This window comes from Zea mays, chromosome 7 (assembly GCF_902167145.1).
Source record: "Zea mays cultivar B73 chromosome 7, Zm-B73-REFERENCE-NAM-5.0, whole genome shotgun sequence".
In the NCBI taxonomy this organism is placed as follows: Eukaryota; Viridiplantae; Streptophyta; class Magnoliopsida; order Poales; family Poaceae; genus Zea; species Zea mays.
This window is the reverse complement of record NC_050102.1, coordinates 627,644-647,539: the sequence shown is the minus strand read 5'-3', so window position 1 is coordinate 647,539 and position 19,896 is coordinate 627,644. Positions and strand designations below refer to the sequence as shown.

General features: G+C 45.5%; 1 long non-coding RNA gene across 2 annotated transcripts; it reads right to left on the bottom strand.

The window, feature by feature from the left end:
* Nucleotides 1-16,114: 16,114 nt before the first annotated feature.
* Nucleotides 16,115-19,250, bottom strand: LOC103631850 (uncharacterized). Of its 2 annotated transcripts, none has more exons than XR_555533.4 (3): nucleotides 18,697-19,250; nucleotides 18,061-18,115; nucleotides 16,115-16,497 (listed from the first exon to the last, which is right to left on the bottom strand). It is a non-coding gene; the product is annotated as an uncharacterized lncRNA (long non-coding RNA). The 2 variants fall into 2 exon arrangements; XR_555531.2 differs by having other exon boundaries at nucleotides 17,059-18,115; nucleotides 18,697-19,215.
* Between the last annotated feature and the right edge of the window lie 646 nt (nucleotides 19,251-19,896).

Genomic DNA, 19,896 nt, shown 5'->3' with positions numbered 1-19,896 from the left:
GATGTGAAGAGCGCGTTCCTCAACGGGCCAATCAAAGAGGAGGTGTACGTAGAGCAACCCCCTGGCTTCGAGGATGAACGGTACCCCGACCACGTGTGTAAGCTCTCTAAGGCGCTCTATGGACTTAAGCAAGCCCCAAGAGCATGGTATGAATGCCTTAGAGACTTTCTAATTGTTAATGCTTTCAAGGTCGGGAAAGCCGATCCAACTCTCTTTACTAAGACATGTGATGGTGATTTGTTTGTGTGCCAAATTTATGTCGATGACATAATATTTGGTTCTACTAACCAAAAGTCTTGTGAAGAGTTTAGCAGGGTAATGACGCAGAAATTCGAGATGTCGATGATGGGCGAGTTGAACTACTTCCTTGGGTTCCAAGTGAAGCAACTCAAGGACGGCACCTTCATCTCCCAAACGAAGTACACGCAAGATCTGCTAAAGCGGTTTGGGATGAAGGACGCCAAGCCCGCAAAGACGCCAATGGGAACCGACGGACACACCGACCTCAACAAAGGAGGTAAGTCCGTTGATCAAAAAGCATACCGGTCAATGATAGGGTCTTTACTTTATTTATGTGCTAGTAGACCGGATATTATGCTTAGCGTATGCATGTGTGCTAGATTTCAATCCGATCCTAAGGAGTGTCACTTAGTGGCGGTGAAGCGAATTCTAAGATATTTGGTTGCTACACCTTGCTTCGGGCTCTGGTATCCAAAAGGGTCTACCTTTGACTTGGTTGGATACTCAGATTCCGACTATGCTGGATGTAAGGTCGATAGGAAGAGTACATCAGGGACGTGCCAATTCTTAGGAAGGTCCCTGGTGTCATGGAACTCTAAGAAACAAACCTCCGTTGCCCTATCCACCGCTGAGGCCGAGTATGTTGCCGCAGGACAGTGTTGCGCGCAACTACTTTGGATGAGGCAAACCCTCCGGGACTTTGGCTACAATCTGAGCAAAGTCCCACTCCTATGTGATAATGAGAGTGCTATCCGCATGGCGGAAAATCCTGTCGAACACAGCCGCGCAAAGCACATAGACATCCGGCATCACTTTTTGAGAGACCACCAGCAAAAGGGAGATATCGAAGTGTTTCATGTTAGCACCGAGAACCAGCTAGCCGATATCTTTACCAAGCCTCTAGATGAGAAGACCTTTTGCAGGTTGCGTAGTGAGCTTAATGTCTTAGATTCGCGGAACTTGGATTGAATTGTAGCATACATGTGTTTATGCCTTTGATCATGTTCATTCTGCATTTTGTTGCTTATTGTGGTGCTCAAGTTGTACAAACACTCCCTGGACCTCACAAGTCCGTTGCAAAGTGATGCACAGTTTTAGGGGGAGATGTGTTACAACTTGACCCTTTGAGACTAACCACATGCTTGAGTTTGCTTGTTTTAGTCTCAAAGGAGAATTAAAAAAGGGAAAAGGTGGACTTGGACCATGAAAGACTTCCACTGCACTCCGATGAGAGGGTAACTTATTCCAAGTTCATCTCATGTACTCTTATTGCCTTTGTATTCTTATTGAAGATTTTGGTGAGGCAATGGGGTTCTGGGGCCAAGATTGATCCCGTTTTGGGTGCTTGATGCCAAAGGGGGAGAAAATAAAGGCCAAAGCAAGAAATGGATCAGCTACCACTTGAGAAATTTTGAAAAGAGTAGAGCTTTTGTTTTGTCAAAACTCTTGCATTGTCTCTTTTGTCAAAAGTTGGTCTCTTGTGGAGAAATGTTGATTATGGGAAATAGGGGGAGTTTTTGAAATCTTTGATCAATCTCTTTTGGAATGACTCTCTTTATGCTTCAACATGTGTGTTTGACTTAGAGATAGAGATTTGAGTTTGATTTGCAAAAACAAACCAAGTGGTGGCAAAGGATGATCCATATATGCCAAAAATGAATCAAAATAAATTTGAGTTTTATTTGAAGTGATTTTGCACTTGTTCTAGTTGCTTTATGTTGTGTTGGCATAAATCACCAAAAAGGGGGAGATTGAAAGGGAAATGTGCCCTAGGGCCATTTCTAAGTATTTTGGTGATTGAGTGCCAACACAAGTGCTTAAATGTGAATTCATGCTTATGGATGGACAAAGTGCAAAACAAGAGCAAAGGTATGTTTCTAAGTCTTAGTACATTGGTTTTGTGTACTAATATACTTGTCTAAGTGTTAGAAACAGAAAGAAGAAGAAAAGAGAAGAGTTGGCTGTGTACAGCCAAAAGGCTGTTTCGGTCTGGGGCACCGGACTGTCCGGTGGTGCACCGGACAGTGTCCGGTGCGCCAGGCTGACTCGGCGCGAAGTGGCCGCTCTCGGGAATTCGCCGACGGCGTACGGCTAAAATTCATCGGACTGTCCGGTGTGCACCGGACTGTCCGGTGTGCACCGGACTGTCCGGTGAGCCAACGGTCGGCCGGGCCAACAGTCGGCCGCGCGATCTGCGCGGGACACGTGGCCGAGCCAACGGCTAGAAGGGGGCACCGGACTGTCCGGTGTGCACCGGACATGTCCGGTGTGCACCGGACATGTCCGGTGCGCCAACGGCTCCAAGTCCGCCAACGGTCGGCTTCGCTGTTTAAGGAAAGAAATCGGGCACCGGACACTGTCCGGTGCGCCACTCGACAGAAGGCAAGAATTGCCTTCCCAGATTGCTCTCAACGGCTCCTAGCTGCCTTGGGGCTATAAAAGGGACCCCTAGGCGCATGGAGGAGCACACCAAGCAACCTTAGAGCATTCTTGATCATCCACACTCAGTCTTTGCGCATTCGTTTGTCATTCGCAGTGATTCGAGCTCCGTTCTAGTGAGAACTTTGAGATAGTCTTTTGAGCTCGATTCTTGGCCGTGTGTGTGCACATTTTGTTGTGGATTTGTGTGTGTTGCTTCCCTCCCTTACTCCGTATTTCTTTGTGAATCTTAAGTGTAAGGGCGAGAGACTCCAAGCTGTGGAGAATCCTCGCAAACGGGAAAAGATCAAAGTAAAGAAGAACACCGTGGTATTCAAGTTGATCATTGGATCACTTGAGAGGAGTTGAGTGCAACTCTCGTCCGTTGGGACGCCACAACGTGGAGTAGGCAAGTTTTGTACTTGGCCGAACCACGGGATAAACACCGTGCCATCTCTGTGTTTGATTTCTTGTGGTTATTGTGTTTGGACTCATCTCTAGCCACTTGGCAACTATTGTGCTAACGCTTAATCAAAGTTTTGTGGCTTAAGTTTTTAAGTTTCACAGGATCACCTATTCACCCCCCCTCTAGGTGCTCTCACATGAGCGGCTCGGACACTCACATGATTAATCTATGGAACTTAAATTCAATTTGTCATATGCATTGCATCGCAGGTGATGTTGTTACTTCTGTTCTACTATTTAATTGGGTTGGTATTTACTTATACTTAGTAATGGCTAATAAAATTTTGACCAACTTTAAAAGCAATGCTCAGCTTCAGCCATCCTCTTTGGTAAGCCTGACACTTCACATGAGCTCCCACCTTTGGCAAGTTCATACACATTATTCCCCACAACTTGTTGAGCAATGAACGTATGTGAGCTCACTCTTGCTGTCTCACACCTCCACAGGTCAAGAACAGGTACCGCAGGATGAGGCGCTTGGAGGATGCTACGATGTGTTCGTGAGAGGTCTAGGTCGTCGTCTCCCAGTCAACTTTGGGTTGCTGGACCGTTGTCTCCTTATAATGTAATTATTTTGTACAGAACTCCTGTTATGTAGTAAAGATGTGACATTCGATCCTGTGCCATGATTCATCATATGTGTGAGACTTGGTCCCAGCACACCTGGTGATTATGTTCGCGTCCGGGTTTTGGACCCTAAAATCCGGGTGTGACAGAAGTGGTATCAGAGGAATGTTGACTCTAGGACGAAACCTAGATAGAACTGGACAACCATTCTTTACTTACCCTTGCTACTCTGATTCTTTTCTAAACTTTTCTTAATCTTTTCTCATCTATTTCCGCTTTACTCTGATTATTCTTACCTTTTCTCTCTAAAGACAAATGTGGATTTCACACTTTGAAATCATGTGCCTAAAGTGACTTTAGGAATAGGAGACCTACTCTTAGGAACAAAAACAAAACTATTTTTATAGGTGTTTATACGCTTGAGTGCTTGTTCTTATGATACTTGTCTGATTTGGATCTTTGATTGAGTGTGATGGGTTGTGGAGTAATGTCCACAATTACATCTGCATATAAATAAAGGGAAAAATGCTTATAAAAGTAACTAGACAAACTAGATTATCCCTCATTAAAGTAGCTAGCCTAACAATATACATCTCATCTTAAAAGATTCTATCCTACACTCATAAGATCCATATTATCTTAAAAGATACCCTCTTACCTTAATATAATCATCTTATCCTGAAAAGATTTTAACTTATCATAATAGATCTAACTGACCTCAAGAGATTCTACCCTATCCTTATGGATTCATCTTGCCCTACTAAGCACATTTATCCCACTCTAGAATAACAACCATGAGCTAATCCAGAACTTTTCTAGTCTAAAATAGTCATATCAATTTATTCTAGATCTGATCCAATCTAATCCAGACCTACCTAACCTAATATGATCTCATCTAGAGTAAGTTACTTAATGCTGGTACAAAGGATAAGGCCATACTCCAAATTCACTTAAGCCTAAATTGGTGACCTAGATCAACTCGACCATACACAACAACTTGACCTATATAACAAGTTACATAACAACCCAACCAATAGAGTAATGATGGATTGCATAATCTATCAACCCCCACCTAAAACAAACTGTTGACCCACATCATGAAATCTATCTCATCCAAATCTATATTCCCTGACTCCATTGATATACACTGACCTCGAATCAATGAGACCAAGTCTGGAGAAGAAAAGATCAACCTCATCAAGGAAGAAGAGAAGTCAAACTCAATCTTTAGATGCATTACCACTTAACACGGAATTCTTTCCCATCATAAACTTGCTTACCCTAGGCTATTCTTGCCCTAACCTATCTTGTATCCTACACAATAAGGTGACTATACATATATATACCCATGCTTTCATAACCACTTTCTAAATAACATGAAACTTCTTATTTATAAACTAACTAGAAGTTAAAGGCTAAACTATAAATAAAAGCTTTTTACATCCCTGTCCTTACAAATCTCGAGGACGAGATTTCTGTTAAGGGGGGTAGGATTTGTAATACCCAAAAATGTGTACAATGAGAATATAGTTGATCTTCTTAGTTTGTGTGCCATCTAATAATTATAAAGAGAGTAACTATAAATAAGAATGAGTAGTTAAAACAAATGACACTTAAATAAAATATGCATCCTGCTGGGATTTATTGTGTGTGTGTGCATTTGGTGACATAAATAAATCAACATTCAAATGAGGATCTAATACCTACTTTGAATAAATATAATAGAAGGAGAGAAATACCATAAAACACAAAATAAAACTTATTAATAAAAAAATTCATATTGGCAAGTTCAAATTCAATATCTAACTCAATGACAAATTTGCCACAAAAGGATTTATTTTAGAGTTGAAGTTTTGAATTTGAAAAGGAATAAAAAAATAAAAAAAAGAAAGCAGTTTTCGGCCAAGTGGGCCTCTATTCTCTCCATTCAGCCCATCTTCGAATCCTTCCGCGCAGCCCACTACTCTTTTCCCTTTTCCATTTTCATTTTTCGTGAGCCACTGCCATGTGGGCCCGTTTGGCGGGGGAGGCCGCGTGCGCGTACAGCCGGGGCGCCGTGACCGCATACCCCCCCTTCCACCCACTGACGCCATGGACCCAGCATGTCAGCAGTGTCTTCATCCCAACGAACGCGCGAGCTCTGCGGCGCCAAATCAGGCCGGGCTGAATTCGGCGCCGGGTTTGTTGCTCAACCGGTATTCCTCGTGCCTGGGTATAAAGATCAGGATGTCTCCCCTGGCCATTGCTATCTAAACTCGACCACCGCCGTGAGGAACCGGGCTTGCAGGAAGGTGCGGGCGGATCCATCACTGGGATGTCGTCTGCGTTCGGATTCGGGAGGGCTCAGTGGGATCTGGGGCTTCACGAGTTCGCCGTGGATTCGTCCAGGACCGCGACGGGAGGATCCGGAGCCGAGGGTCACCGCGTCCTTGCCTCCCGTTGCCAAATCAATGGCCAGTGTTCCAATCAGGGTGCACACGGTCATCGGGGCATGACGACTATGCGCTGGGTGAAGCCGCCACCGGAGTACCTGGAGCCGCAAACGCCGTGCGCCCTCGTCACCAACCTGGGACGCTTGCGGAGCCTTGGGGAAATCGTTGGGGTGTGCCAACCAAAAGGGGAGCCGTACGCCGGTGGTGCTCCGTCGTTTCAAAGCCGCCACCACCGATTGGAGATTTCGCCGTTGATTCTACCTCTGCTCGGGGGAATAAAAGGCCACTAAGAGTACCTGCGCATGTCCAAAGACGTTCCAGGCAAGAAGATCCTCCGGTGGCATGTGAATTGCTCACCAGAGTTTGGCGGGAGTGGCAGATCCGCACCACTGCGTGGCCGACCCTTGCGCCGTCGTAGTCTGCTGGTGAGAACCTCCTCCACTGATCCGCCATTAACTTAGCTTCGATTAGCACCTAGCAGACTCTACAATCGAACACCAGGGGTCTGGAGCACCTGGCTCCGGTGGGTGCGCTGCTGGGCTGGAAACGCGCCGCCGCCTGGCTACGGCATGAGGAAGAAAGCGCCTGGGACGTTAGATCCTATATGGACGGCTGAAAATAGAAGCAGGGTACCCCCTTCGCCATTTTAAGTCCGAGCCATCAGATTTTAATCGTGTGGCTCGCGGTAGATTGGATCGTGGGCATTCGTGGGCCGTGGATCTCTGATCGTATGGTTGACGTTGCGTACCGGTTTATAAAGCGCCCAGATCTAATCTGCACCATAGGATCTAATCTGGGCGGTCCGCGTTCACCCGTACCCCTTCGGCCAGGTATTTTCTTAAAGAGACCCTCCACTTCAAACTATTCAACCCGCAGTCCACCCTAGTTGTAGCCTGAGCCTTGGGAGTCTTTCGAATTAGACCCTGCCCTTTTCTGAAATCCTGCACGTAGTCCTAGAATCCGAGAAAATAGGGAAAAGATTTTAAGAAATGAATTTCTAGTACCAAAATAATTCTAGAACTTAAATACTTCGTAGAAAATTCATTTTAAATCCTTTTTCATCCATTCCAGTTGCAATAATTTTGTATTAACATTGTCTATCGCCTAGTAAGTTTATTTTGTTATGAAATCTAAACTAAAATTGTGTACTTAATTTCTTTTGTACACCACTACTAAATCTATAGAAATTCGTAACTTCTTAACCATAACACCGAATTTAGTGGTTCACGAACCCACGATCTCGTAGCAACGCATAGATCATTATTACGTAGTTTATTCTTATGTTTGGTGTGATGTTAGTTTTTGCCGGTACCATGTTTGTTTGTATTGCTACGAATAGTGCGAGGTCACGTATCATCTGAAGATCATCCTGGTACCTGGAAATCTCAAGTCCCAGGCAAGTTGTGCCCTTGATCACTTCTTTTACCCACTCATGTTCTAATTAATCATAATGATCTGCATAGGTTAATTTGATGGGACGTAATAGGTTACCCTAGTTTGTCTATCTTTATGCCTTGTTTACCACTAAACTTTCTGGGTAGTACTTGCTAGTGCTATATGTGGATTTGGGCATTGAGATACATATTATTCATACTTTTGTTATCAGTTGCTATTTACTGTTCATGATAAGATCATTATGTTAATTGGAACATGGAGAACCACCCGGGAAAACAGTGCTACCACAAGGGTTTAATGGGACGCCCTTGGCCGATTAATTAGGAAAGCTAGTGGAAGACTACCTTACCCAAAAGGGGCAAGGGCAGTAGGGGAGTGGTCAGTGTAGGGAGGCCCTCGGGAGGATTTTGCTGCGATGGCGGTCCTGCAAGGGATTCCTACATTGGAGCTTCCTATAAACTGTAGCGGGTTTTCTGAAGCTAGTGGAACTTTGTAAAGGCCTCGTAGTGTTACCCTGCCTCGCCTCCTCGGTAGAGGTGTATGGGAAGTCGCGATCCCTTGGCAGATGGGTAACATGACTTGTGGGTAAAGATGCGCAACCTCTGCAGAGTGTAAAACTGGTATACTAGCCGTGCTCACGGTCATGAGCGGCTCGGACACTCACATGATTAATCTATGGAACTTAAATTCAATTTGTCATATGCATTGCATCGCAGGTGATGTTGTTACTTCTGTTCTACTATTTAATTGGGTTGGTATTTACTTATACTTAGTAATGACTAATAAAATTTTGACCAACTTTAAAAGCAATGCTCAGCTTCAGCCATCCTCTTTGGTAAGCCTGACACTTCACATGAGCTCCCACCTTTGGCAAGTTCATACACATTATTCCCCACAACTTGTTGAGCGATGAACGTATGTGAGCTCACTCTTGCTGTCTCACACCCCCACAGGTCAAGAACAGGTACCGCAGGATGAGGCGCTTGGAGGATGCTACGATGTGTTCGTGAGAGGTCTAGGTCGTCGTCTCCCAGTCAACTTTGGGTTGCTGGACCGTTGTCTCCTTATAATGTAATTATTTTGTACACAACTCCTGTTATGTAGTAAAGATGTGACATTCGATCTTGTGCCATGATTCATCATATGTGTGAGACTTGGTCCCAGCACACCTGGTGATTATGTTCGCGTCCGGGTTTTGGACCCTAAAATCCGGGTGTGACATCTGCCCAGGGCTGCTCCCTGTCTTGGCCGGGAGGTCGACAATGGCGCTGGCTGGGTGAAGGTTGAAGGAAGACAAGCTCGTCGACGTCGTCTTTGCCCTCTCAAGTCCCCTCCTCTTCTCCCCAGGGCCGTTCCGTCCGACCTTAGGGGGAAGTGTTTTAACTGTCTTTCCTCCTCCCACCGAGCTGTTGTTTGTCGTCGGCTGGTGAGGTGCTTCTGTTGCCGGCTGCCTGGGCACCGTGCTTACGTGTGCCCGCGCCGACGATCAGGCGTACCCCAGCCACGACGGGGCCTGGTGTGGAGGCCTGTCTCCCAGTCTTCTGGGATGGCTGGCTCTGGAGATATTTCTGCTGGCAGAGATGAGGCTGGTGGAGATGATGGCGTTGGAAGATTGAAGAAGCGCACCTGTCGTGGTCAGAGGAGGAGAAGATCAGGAAGCCAGAGGAATAGCGAAGATCAGGAAGCAGCAGTCGAGGTGCCTGCCCAGCATTGTGCTGAGCAAGGCCTTGTTCATGCAACGGGTAGGACCACGCGGATCATCAAATACTCCAGGAGGATCCTCCAGGAAGAAGAAAATCTTCGGCGGGCTCTGATCATCACTGTCATTGATCAGACGAATTCTGGCTGCGCCGCGGATGTGTCTGAGGCGCTCGTTGTGAGGTTTAGCCTCGATGCGTAGTCGCTCGACCTCCGTCGTGCTGCGCCAAATTCCTACGTCGCGTTCCTCCCCAGCGAGGAGATTGCCTGCCGGGTCCTCAACGGTGGTATGCCTTTTGTCTCTCCCACTGTTCGCCTTCACATCAAACGCTGGTCCAGACAAGCCTTGGTCGTCGGCGGGCGAGCGTTGCCAGTACCAGTTGACATTGAGCTGCGAGGAATCCCTGCTCACCTCTGGGGGTTGGAGACAGCCTCGCATCTTCTTGATGAGCACTGCCTCATCCGTGATGTGCACCCAGCGTCCGCGGAAGGCGTCGATCTTTCAGTCTTCAAGTTGAGTGCATGGTGCGACGAGCCAGTGCTTGTGCCGACGGAGTTGGATCTTCTTGCGGAGGAGCCGCGTGCCTGTGACTCTGACCCCAGTCCTCGCACACTGGTTTTCCCAATCTCCGTGCGAGTGTTCCATTCAGACGGGATCCTGGACAGCAGTCCCTTGCCACCGCCACCGCCTCCCTACTCTGGCGACGATCGCGAGCAAGACCATGACAAGCGGCGGAAGAGTCCACATTCAAAACCTACGGCGACTATTCGCAGACCTGTGCACGCACGCCTTGGGCCTAGTGCCCGTGCCGGTTCCGCGCGCCTCGGGTCTGCTGCCCGCGACGACTCCGCGCGCCTCGGGCCTTGTGTCCGCACCGACTCTGCGCCTGGCGGGACGGTTGCGCTCCCTGTCCCCTTGGGGGAAGGGTCTGCCGCTTCGGAATCCCCTCCTCTGGCGCGCGGCTCTGCGTCTGGATGGGCATCTGCGATGGTTGAGTTTCCGGGCGCCTCGGTAGCAGAGGATTTCGTGGGAACAGGGGTGGACGCTTCGGGCTCTCCAATACCGTCGTTCATCCCTTCGGTTTCTCCAGGGCCAGAACCGGTGCCCATCACTCCTGGGCCCGCCTCATTGATTGTTCCTCCCCACGGAGCCGTTTTTCAAACGACGATTATGGAGGAGTTTGGCGGGTGTCACAGGACTGGACAGAACTCAGATTGTCTCTGTATTGTTCATTCAGATCGGGCCTCTGTGCCAAACATGCAAGACCCGAGGGTCCCAATCACCAACGCTGCACAGGTCAGGGACCCCTGGGAAATTATCAAGCATAGTCTGCAAGTAAAGCCACCTTGTTTGAAGGTGTACTCTAGAAGGAAAGATGCCACACCGGTTCACTCCCAGGCAGTGTCCTCGGCAGCCTTGACCCCCTTGCAAGAATTTAGTCAACACATTTCCAAGGCCATTAATGGTCTGTTGAGCCCACCACCAGTCCCTAAACGCAAAAAGAAGACCCTTCCAAGAAATTTCAAGCCTAGGAGATCCAGAAGGGTGGCCAAGTTTCCGCCTGAGTTAGGCTCCGTTGCAGCAGTCTCTGTTTGCAAGAAGTTGGGATTCTGTGATGATCATGGCAATATCTCTCTCGAAGATGCTAGCAGATATGCTGCTCTATATAATTCACCCCTCTCCAGAGAGCACATCGCTGCATTGGCAGCTCTGTTTGGTTGGGATGCATCTGAGCTCGCGTAAGCTTGGATCGTTTGGTCTGGTCGTGTTTCCTTTTTCTCAATGGACCAGTGCAGCTTTCTAATCTGGAATGTGAGAGGATTGAATAGTAGGGCTAGGAAAGATAATGTCAAGACCTTAGTCCTGGACATCAAGCCTTCACTTATCTGTTTGCAAGAAACCAAAATGAGCAACATTTCAGACTTTGATATCCTTTCCATCCTTGGTGCTGGTTACAGTAATTTTGTTTTCAGTCCAGCACAGGGGACAAGAGGAGGCATTTTAGTGGCTTGGAGAGATGGAATTTTCACCCACAGCATTCATGTGATCAGGGAGTTCTCGGTCTCTATTCAACTGCAGGAGGCTTCAGGCCCACTATGGTGGTTCACAGGGGTTTACGGGCCACATCAAGATAATCTTAAACAGGCTTTTCTACAAGAGTTAAGTGAAGTCAGGGCAGGCTGTGATGGGCCTTGGATCTTGGCAGGTGATTTTAATCAGATTTCCAGGTCTGAGGACAAGAACAACTCCTGTATCAACAGGGCCCTGTTGAGAAGATTCAGAAGATGGATAGATGAAAAGGAGCTGAAAGAAATTTCTTTGATTGGAAGAAGATACACCTGGTCTAACCAGAGACAGGCCCCCACTCTTGTTAAATTAGATCATGTCTTCTGCACTTCGAGCTGGGAAGGCTTGTTCCCAGCGTCTACTTTATTCAGCAAGGCCTCAGAAGATTCTGATCATTGCCCTTTGATTTTAAAGTTGCGTGAAGAAGAAGGTACGGGGAAAAGGAGATTTCATTTCGAGAGTTTCTGGACCAAAATGCCAGGCTTTCGTGAGTTGGTGGCAGATTCCTGGAGCCAACCACTTCAAATTTGTGGTCATCTGGAGAGGATCTCTCTGAAGCTCAAGAGGCTAACCAGAGCCCTGCAGTCTTGGGGGCACAAAACAGTGGGCAACATTAAAATTCAACTGGGTTTAGCAAGAGAGATTTTACACAGGCTAGAAATGGCTCAAGACAGCAGGGTGTTATCCCCAGATGAGTTATGGCTGTTAAGAAAACTCAAGCAACAATGCCTGGTCCTTGCTTCACTGGAGAGAACTGTTTCAAGACTCAGATCTCGAGTTCAGTATCTGAAAGATGGAGATGCCAACACTTCCTTCTTCCATATGCAGGCCTGCTGTCGCTGGAAAAGAAATCATATATATAGCTTACTGGATGGGGAGAGGGTGGTCACATCTCATGATCAAAAATAGGAGATGCTGCATGATTTTTACTCTAATCTGTTGGGGTGTGCCCCCCAGAGAAGGCTAACTCTGAAGCTAGAAGAATGTCATAGAGCTCCTATAGATTTGTCTGCTCTTGAGCTGCCTTTTACAGAGGAGGAAGTGTAGGAGGCTATTGCCAGTCTTCCTTCAGACAAAGCGCCTGGGCCAGATGGCTACACAGGGAGATTCTACAAAACTTGCTGGTCTATAATTAAGACAGATTTGATGGCTGCCCTTGCTGCCCTTCACCTTGGTAATTCACAAAAGTTTGGGCCTCTGAACACAGCATATATTACTTTGATCCCCAAGAAGGCAGACCCCATTTCTGCTGGTGATTACAGGCCCATCAGCCTCATTCACAGCTTTGCTAAGCTGTCCACCAAGGTCCTTGCCAATAGGCTTGCTCCTCTCCTCAACAAGTTGGTTGAGGCTAATCAGAGTGCTTTTATTAGGGACAGATCTATTCATGACAATTATATGTTGGTCCAGCACTCAATTAAGTCATTGCACAAGAGAAAAGTGGCCAGCCTTTTTCTGAAACTGGACTTAACAAAGGCATTTGATTCTGTTTCCTGGGCATTCCTTCTTGAGGTTTTATCCTACCTTGGTTTTGGTAATAGGTGGAGGAATCTGATTTCCAATCTGCTGGCTACTTCCTCGACTCAAATTTTATTAAATGGATCTCCTGGGGAGCTGATTAGACATCGCAGAGGTTTGAGGCAAGGGGATCCCCTCTCCCCAAGCTCTTTGTCCTGGTGATGGATGTGCTCAGCAGCCTTTTCAGAGTGACAGAAGAAAAACAATTGTTGTCTAGTCTGGAAGGTGCCATGGTGAAGTCCAGATTATCTCTATATGCAGATGATGTTGTCTTGTTTGTCAAGCCCAGGGTGGAAGAGCTAAATTGTGTCAAACTCATTCTTGACTGTTTTGGAGAAGCTTCTGGCCTAGTAACTAATTTGCACAAGAGTTGTGCCATCCCAATAAGATGTGAGGATGATTTGCTGCAGGAAGGGTGTAACATTCTACAGTGCACCCCTTCTTCCTTCCCTTGCACTTATTTGGGGCTGCCTATCTTAGATAAGAAGCTTGGCAGGAATATTTTGATGACTTGGGTTGACAAGATTGCAGATAGGCTACCAAATTGGAAAGCTAGGCTCCTCAACCTTGCTGGTAGGACAGCCCTTGTGCGCTTTGTTCTCTCTGCCATCCCAGTTTATCTTTTCCTTGCAATGAATGTCCCTAAGTGGGTGATTCACAAAATTGATAAAATCAGAAAAGGATTTGTGTGGAGAGGGAGAAAAGAGGTGAATGGAGGTAGCTGCCTTGTGGCCTGGGATTCAGTCACAAGACCTTTGAAGTATGGTGGGCTTGGGATCCCTAATTTACAACACATGTGTTGGGCCCATCAAGCCAAATGGCTTTGGCTTCAAAAAACAGATCGGGATAGGCCTTGGCTTGGCTTGTCCATCCCCATTCAGCAACATGTTAAAGACCTTTTTGCAGCATCTCTGATTTCTCATGTGGGAAATGGCTCTAATACCTTGTTCTGGACAGATAAGTGGCTTAATGGATGCTCCATCAGAGATCTTGCTTCAGAAGTGGTGTCTAAGGTGGCTAAGCGAGCTCTTACCTCTATGACAGTGGTTCAGGCTCTTGAAAACAGGCAATGGATTGCACATATCAACCCCCCCTTTCCTTGATTGGAATTCAGCAATTTCTTTTCTTATGGGATAATTTAGGAGATGTGCAGCTTTCTCAGGAGGAAGACCGCCATGTTTGGAGACATGAGACATCAGGGGTGTTCTCCTCTAAATCCTGCTACAAGGTCCTTTTATTAGGTTCTACTGTCTTTGAGCCTTGGAAGAGATTGTGGAAGACCTGGGCTCCTCCTAAATGCAAGTTTTTCCTTTGGTTGGCAATAAGAAACAAATGTTGGACAGCTGACAGATTACAGTTGAGGGGAATGCCACACCTAGATGTTTGCCCAATGTGTGATCAAGCCCAAGAGACAATTCAGCACCTCCTTACTGCGTGCATTTTTGCCCGGCAATTTTGGCATACAATTCTTGCTGCTATTGGCTTGGGGCATCTCACTCCGACTGCTGATGAGGGAAACTTTTCAGAATGGTGAGGAAAGGTGAGCCTTAGAGTTATCAAGACCAGGAAAAAAAGGACTTAACTCTCTGATCATCCTGGGGGCTTGGTGCCTATGGCTTCAGAGAAACAGAGCAGTGTTTCATGGGGAGTCTCCTTCATTGCCCAGGATTTTTAGGTGTTTCTCAGATGAGTGTGTTTGCTGGGTTTTAGAAGGAGCTAAGGAGATCGGTAGTATGGGCTTAGTTGCTGCCCTGGGCGAGGTCGGGTCTAGTTTCAGTACTTCTATGTAATTGCTTTCGGAATACTGTGGGTCTTTGGGAGATTTGCTTTGCAACATCTCCTCTTTTGTAATGTTTCTCTTCCTCTTTAATATATAAGATGCGCAGTTCTCCTGCGCATTCTCAAAAAAAATGTGCATGCAAAAATATGGCATGCATTGTACGAAGTTTGTATTCGAACATAAAATCCTTCAGTTTTTAGCGTAAATAGTGCATGTGGTAGGCATAAAACACAATAATTGAAGGCATAACACGGATTGGAGGAGGTAGTCACCAGAGGATGCTGTCAAGGGCACAAGATCGAAAGGAAGTCATGACTTGGGGCGCCCGAACTGCGCCGGATCGAAGGATGTCAGGCGCGACCGTCACCACATGCGCCACACTTTCTGTAGATGTCGCTCGATCCTCACGTCTCGTGCGGCATCGTCGCTGCTCGCACATCGGAGAGCACCACCGTTGTTCGTAGGTTATGGTGTGATGTTGCTGCTTGGGCTTGGGGGTGCGACGTCGTTGCTCGCCCGCCTTGGGAGTGTCGCTATCTCTCGCCCACCTCGAGGACCCGGGGCCGTCGCCACGTGCCTTGGGCCCCCACTGTCACTCGCTCTTTGGATCGGGGAGCCGCCGCCACCACGCCTCCGAATCTGGGAACCACCATGACTCCGGATCGAGGAGCCGTCGCCGTTGTGCGTCCGAGTCTAGGAGCCACCACCACGCGTCCAGGTTGGGGAGCCGCCACCGCGCGCTCTCTGGCAAGGGCCACTGTCGCACACGTCTGGTTGGGAGTCGTCGCTCGTGCATCGGGGCGGGCTGTCAAAAAATGAGCCCTAGCACTCTGGAGCTTATTTTATAGATGCTCGGACCTGGTACGCTAGTGAAAATGCCGATTTCCACTGGCCCCTAGCACTAGAGGCATTGAAAACGTGAACACATATAGCTTTAGGACCGCCAGTATAGAGCTTCTGTGTACTAGTGCCGGTTCAACCGGATGGCACATTTGGCTAAAGCTTACTCTAGTTATTGGATGCCCAAGAGCACAAGTAATACCATATATATATATATATATATATATATATATATATATATATATATATATATATATATATATATATATATATATATATATATATATATATATATATATATATATATATATATATATATATATATATATATATATATATATATATATATATATATATATATATAGGGAGGAGGTAATGGAAGCCCAGGGCTTCCATTAGCACCAGGAAGCCTCGGCCAGGCAAACCCCCGCACGCGCCCGATGCATGTGTTTCTGGTTCGATCAGTTTCGCTGAGAAGGTTTCTGTACATGTCGTTGAGAAGGTTTTAGCGTAAAACTGATACAAAAGCATAAAATTGTGTATAACATGGCATAAACTACGGTCGACGTTATAGCAGGCAAGGAATCCACTATTTCGTGCATAAAAGACTCGCATGAGGTTATCATAAAATACATCAAAAGTGTCATAAATTTGGTGTAAAACGCAGTAAGACTGTTTTTTAGTAGAAGCGTAAAACACAACAAGAAGTGCCATAAAATTTCGTTTGAAAATACATAAATCACGGTGGTCATAGAAGACACTTGTTTTTGTGCACAATATGCCAAAATATAAAGTACCACCATATTTTGTCAGGATTGTTGCAATCATACACGATCACATGCAAGAGCTAGCGATGGCCGTACATCTACAAATCTGTCTCGAGATTCGGTTGTGAAAATTGGATCCTTTAGCACTTGAATAAATGAAATAGAGCCATCATGTCTGTATCTAGCTATCTTACATCATAAACATGTTCCACATCCCACACTTGGAAGCCAGATTTATAAGCCAGTAACAAGGCTTGCAGTAGCAAGCCACCTCCACATTCGAGTTTATCAAAAGCCAGCCCATTGCACCTGCAAAACATGACAGGTAAGAAGGGTTTTAGTTCATTGTTTACATGGATTAATACTCAAAAAGTAAAAACCCAAGCCTTAGGTGCATCATACATTGGTTTGGTGTATATACAGCTTACATGATAGTAAAGAACAGACATATAGACACTACTATTTGTTTTATTCTCACTATGCAAAAAGCCAAAGATAGTGGTCAATTTCAACATAACTCAAAACATGCATAAAGAATGATGTGTACAAACAAAGAGTTGTAAAAGATTACATTCAATTTTGCATGGTTGAGAGACTGGAGAATTAAAATGTGGACAACATTTTTATTTTACTATATGCATTTTTCAATATGGAACTCTAATTATGAAGTCAGAGTATATAACCAACTTTTTGCTCAACATTGGAGTCAACCTTACATACAGTTCTGACCATGGTAAAACCGAAGTAATTTTCATGACAAAGTGGGAATTCATAACTCAGTAAACCAGAGCATAATCAGTCCTCAGCTTGAAATTATAACATTTACATAATAACATATTATTAGAGAGAATAAAAGTATGTAGAATATACAATGTCGTAATGTCCTTGTCTTGACCAAACATGAGTTTGGAATCCCAAGAATTAAAAGCAGGACCCAAAGATAACTTGACTAATTGTGGAAGTTGCATGGTTCCATATTTGCAGCTTGGCTTGTATTATAATACCCAAATCATCTCAGTGTATTTGCAATCTTAGTTCTAAACAAGCACCACTAACTACTAAAATAATACACTCGTCCATCCGATCAGTAGTCTCTTAGTATGACACTTCATATAGCAATATCGTCAAGAATATGCTGTCTTTTTCATAATAAACCTAGTAATAATGTGAATTGTGTCATCAGCCTGTCAAGTTTAAAAATTGATAGTCAAAGGTAAAATAGTTTGACATAGGGAAAATCTAAATGGACTTGATCAGACAAAGTACTAAAAGAGCATCTTCCGGCCTGCTCACTCAGCACGACAACCATACATCCGTGCCGGCCCTGCAACCATGGAAAGGCGCCCAACACAACATGTCGGCCCTGCAATTGAGCCATGGTTTCAGTCGCTGCCGAATTACAATTACCAAGCGAAGGCTAGAGGTGACACCGGCAGGATGGTCCATCACATCTGGCACTGAGAGGATTTCCCACCGGGCGTCCAATTATTGCAGTCATAAGCTAAGGTTATTTAGTTCATATACATCACATTTTAAAATCTTCTTTCATCCTTATACTTTGATTAAAAGTTATGAATAAATATCTATAGATGTCAAATTTTGAATGACATATATAACTTCCGACGTGAGGCTATAAATCACACAAATATAGATTGAGCAAACAACTTTGTTAATAGAAAAGGGATAATGGATGAGATTGTCAGTTTTCTGTGGAGCTCATGAATCTTGTAGATTGTCAAAATACAATGTGAGGCGTAGCAATTTCATCCATGTTTCCTTGGAGACAGCAAAGGATAAAAGCCCACACTCTAGTAATGAACATAAAAATGGTTCTACCATGAAACACACTCGATTGCCAAAATGATAAAATACCTGATGTTTGGTGCAGTTTCTCATAGGAAACCCAGAACGGCTGCCCTATCAGTGACTGGCAACGTTAAGGAAGATCAAAATATCAGATGTGCTGGAAGCATATGGTGAAGAATAGAAGCACAGATAGACAGTGAAATAGTTTGTGTATCACTGTTACTGCTGCTCAATGAAGCCATTAGCTCACAATGCCATGAATCAACTGAACCCAAATAAGGAAAAGGAATAGAAAAAAGAATGCATGTTGCTTTATCATATACCAAACTACTTAAATATTAGAATGATGATGATTTAATGACAGATCAGTAAAAAGTGTTTCTCATTTTTGGCTAAGATGCTTTCATGGGCAAATTAATAGGCAGACCAACAAAAGAATAAATTCGTAAGTCGAAATATACATCAAGCATGGTTTGGATCAAAATTTTGCCAACGCAACCCAAAATAACTTCTAAATTTCGCACTAATCACACTGTGATAATGCGAGTCACAGCCTAGCTGCAAAATCTGACGTTGACTTACAAATTGTGTATTCATAAGTCACATTTGTGGCCACTATATTTGCATGTAGATCAATGGGTTTAATTCGGCTCTGATCTAACGAGAAAATAAAAAGGTTACTTATGCCTAACAAAATTTTACCTGTGCAGCAACACCTGAAAGTCCACCGGCGAGCGCCTTCCCAAAAAGGCCATCCTCCCCCAGTTGCTAGCGAGGGTGGACCGAAGATGCTGGAACCCCACGATGCAAAGCGGGTGTACATCAGGTGGCGGAGAACGGAGGGGGTTAAGCCCCGTTAAACCCCGCTATCTCGGACGAGCTCGGCCGCGACCCGGATTACGCCGCGCACGCCCGCGCCGCCGGGGCTGTGGTGGAGCTAGAGGTGGCGCGTCTTAACTGCGTCTAAGGAGTAGGTGGAGGCCTCCGCCATGGTGCTCGAGACCAACGAGAGTGAAACCTTGGCAAGGGTCCTGCGGCGGCGGCCGCCGTCCTCGTCGTGGGCTGACATCTGCTAGGGTTTGCTAGGGTTTGGTTTGAGCGTGAGGGGATGAGGGCGGATGGCGACCCGGAAGACGACGGATTAGATTTAGGGCTGCGAGCGGTTGGAGCGCTTGGGATGATTTGGGGGCGTAGTGGGGCGGATCCGAGCTAGGCGCGGGTGTGGGATATATCAATTTTTGCGTTTTTTTTAAAACGAATACAAAAGAAATGTAAATGCTTGTATAACTAATCGTAAAAGTTTATCGGTGGTATTGGTCTACGTGTTGGCTTGAATGGTTGGGGCTTTCTCTAACTAGAGAGAGCACAGGGCTCTAAATACATAAACTATATATATATTCTATGTAGCTTGTTCATACCACTATATTTATAAAGAAAAAAAATATGTGGTGACAGTCAGCGCGCAGGAACAGAGTCATGTCCATCAGTGATTGGCTACCTGCATGCCTACCAGGCAGGCGGTGGACATTTCACTACACCTACCCATCCATCCATCCATCCATCCATCAGTTCCACTTCTACGTAGATCGAGTAGCTAAGAAGATGAGAACAAATCATATTGTCCAATTTGTAAGTAGACATTGGAAAAAACCAATTAAGATGCATGGGACTGGTTTCATTAACTATATTGTCCGATATGTATGTATTTTGCTAGTGTTGATGTCTGTGTTAAAGCTGGGTGGGGTACACGTAGTTAGCTATCATAACGCGTGCAGTGCAAACCGACGATATTATTATATGTATATATGGATCGGAAGCAGCACGCTTAATTTGCCAACATGCATGCATGATTATATACTCCCTCCGTTTCTTTTTATTTGTCGCTGGATAGTGCAATTTTAC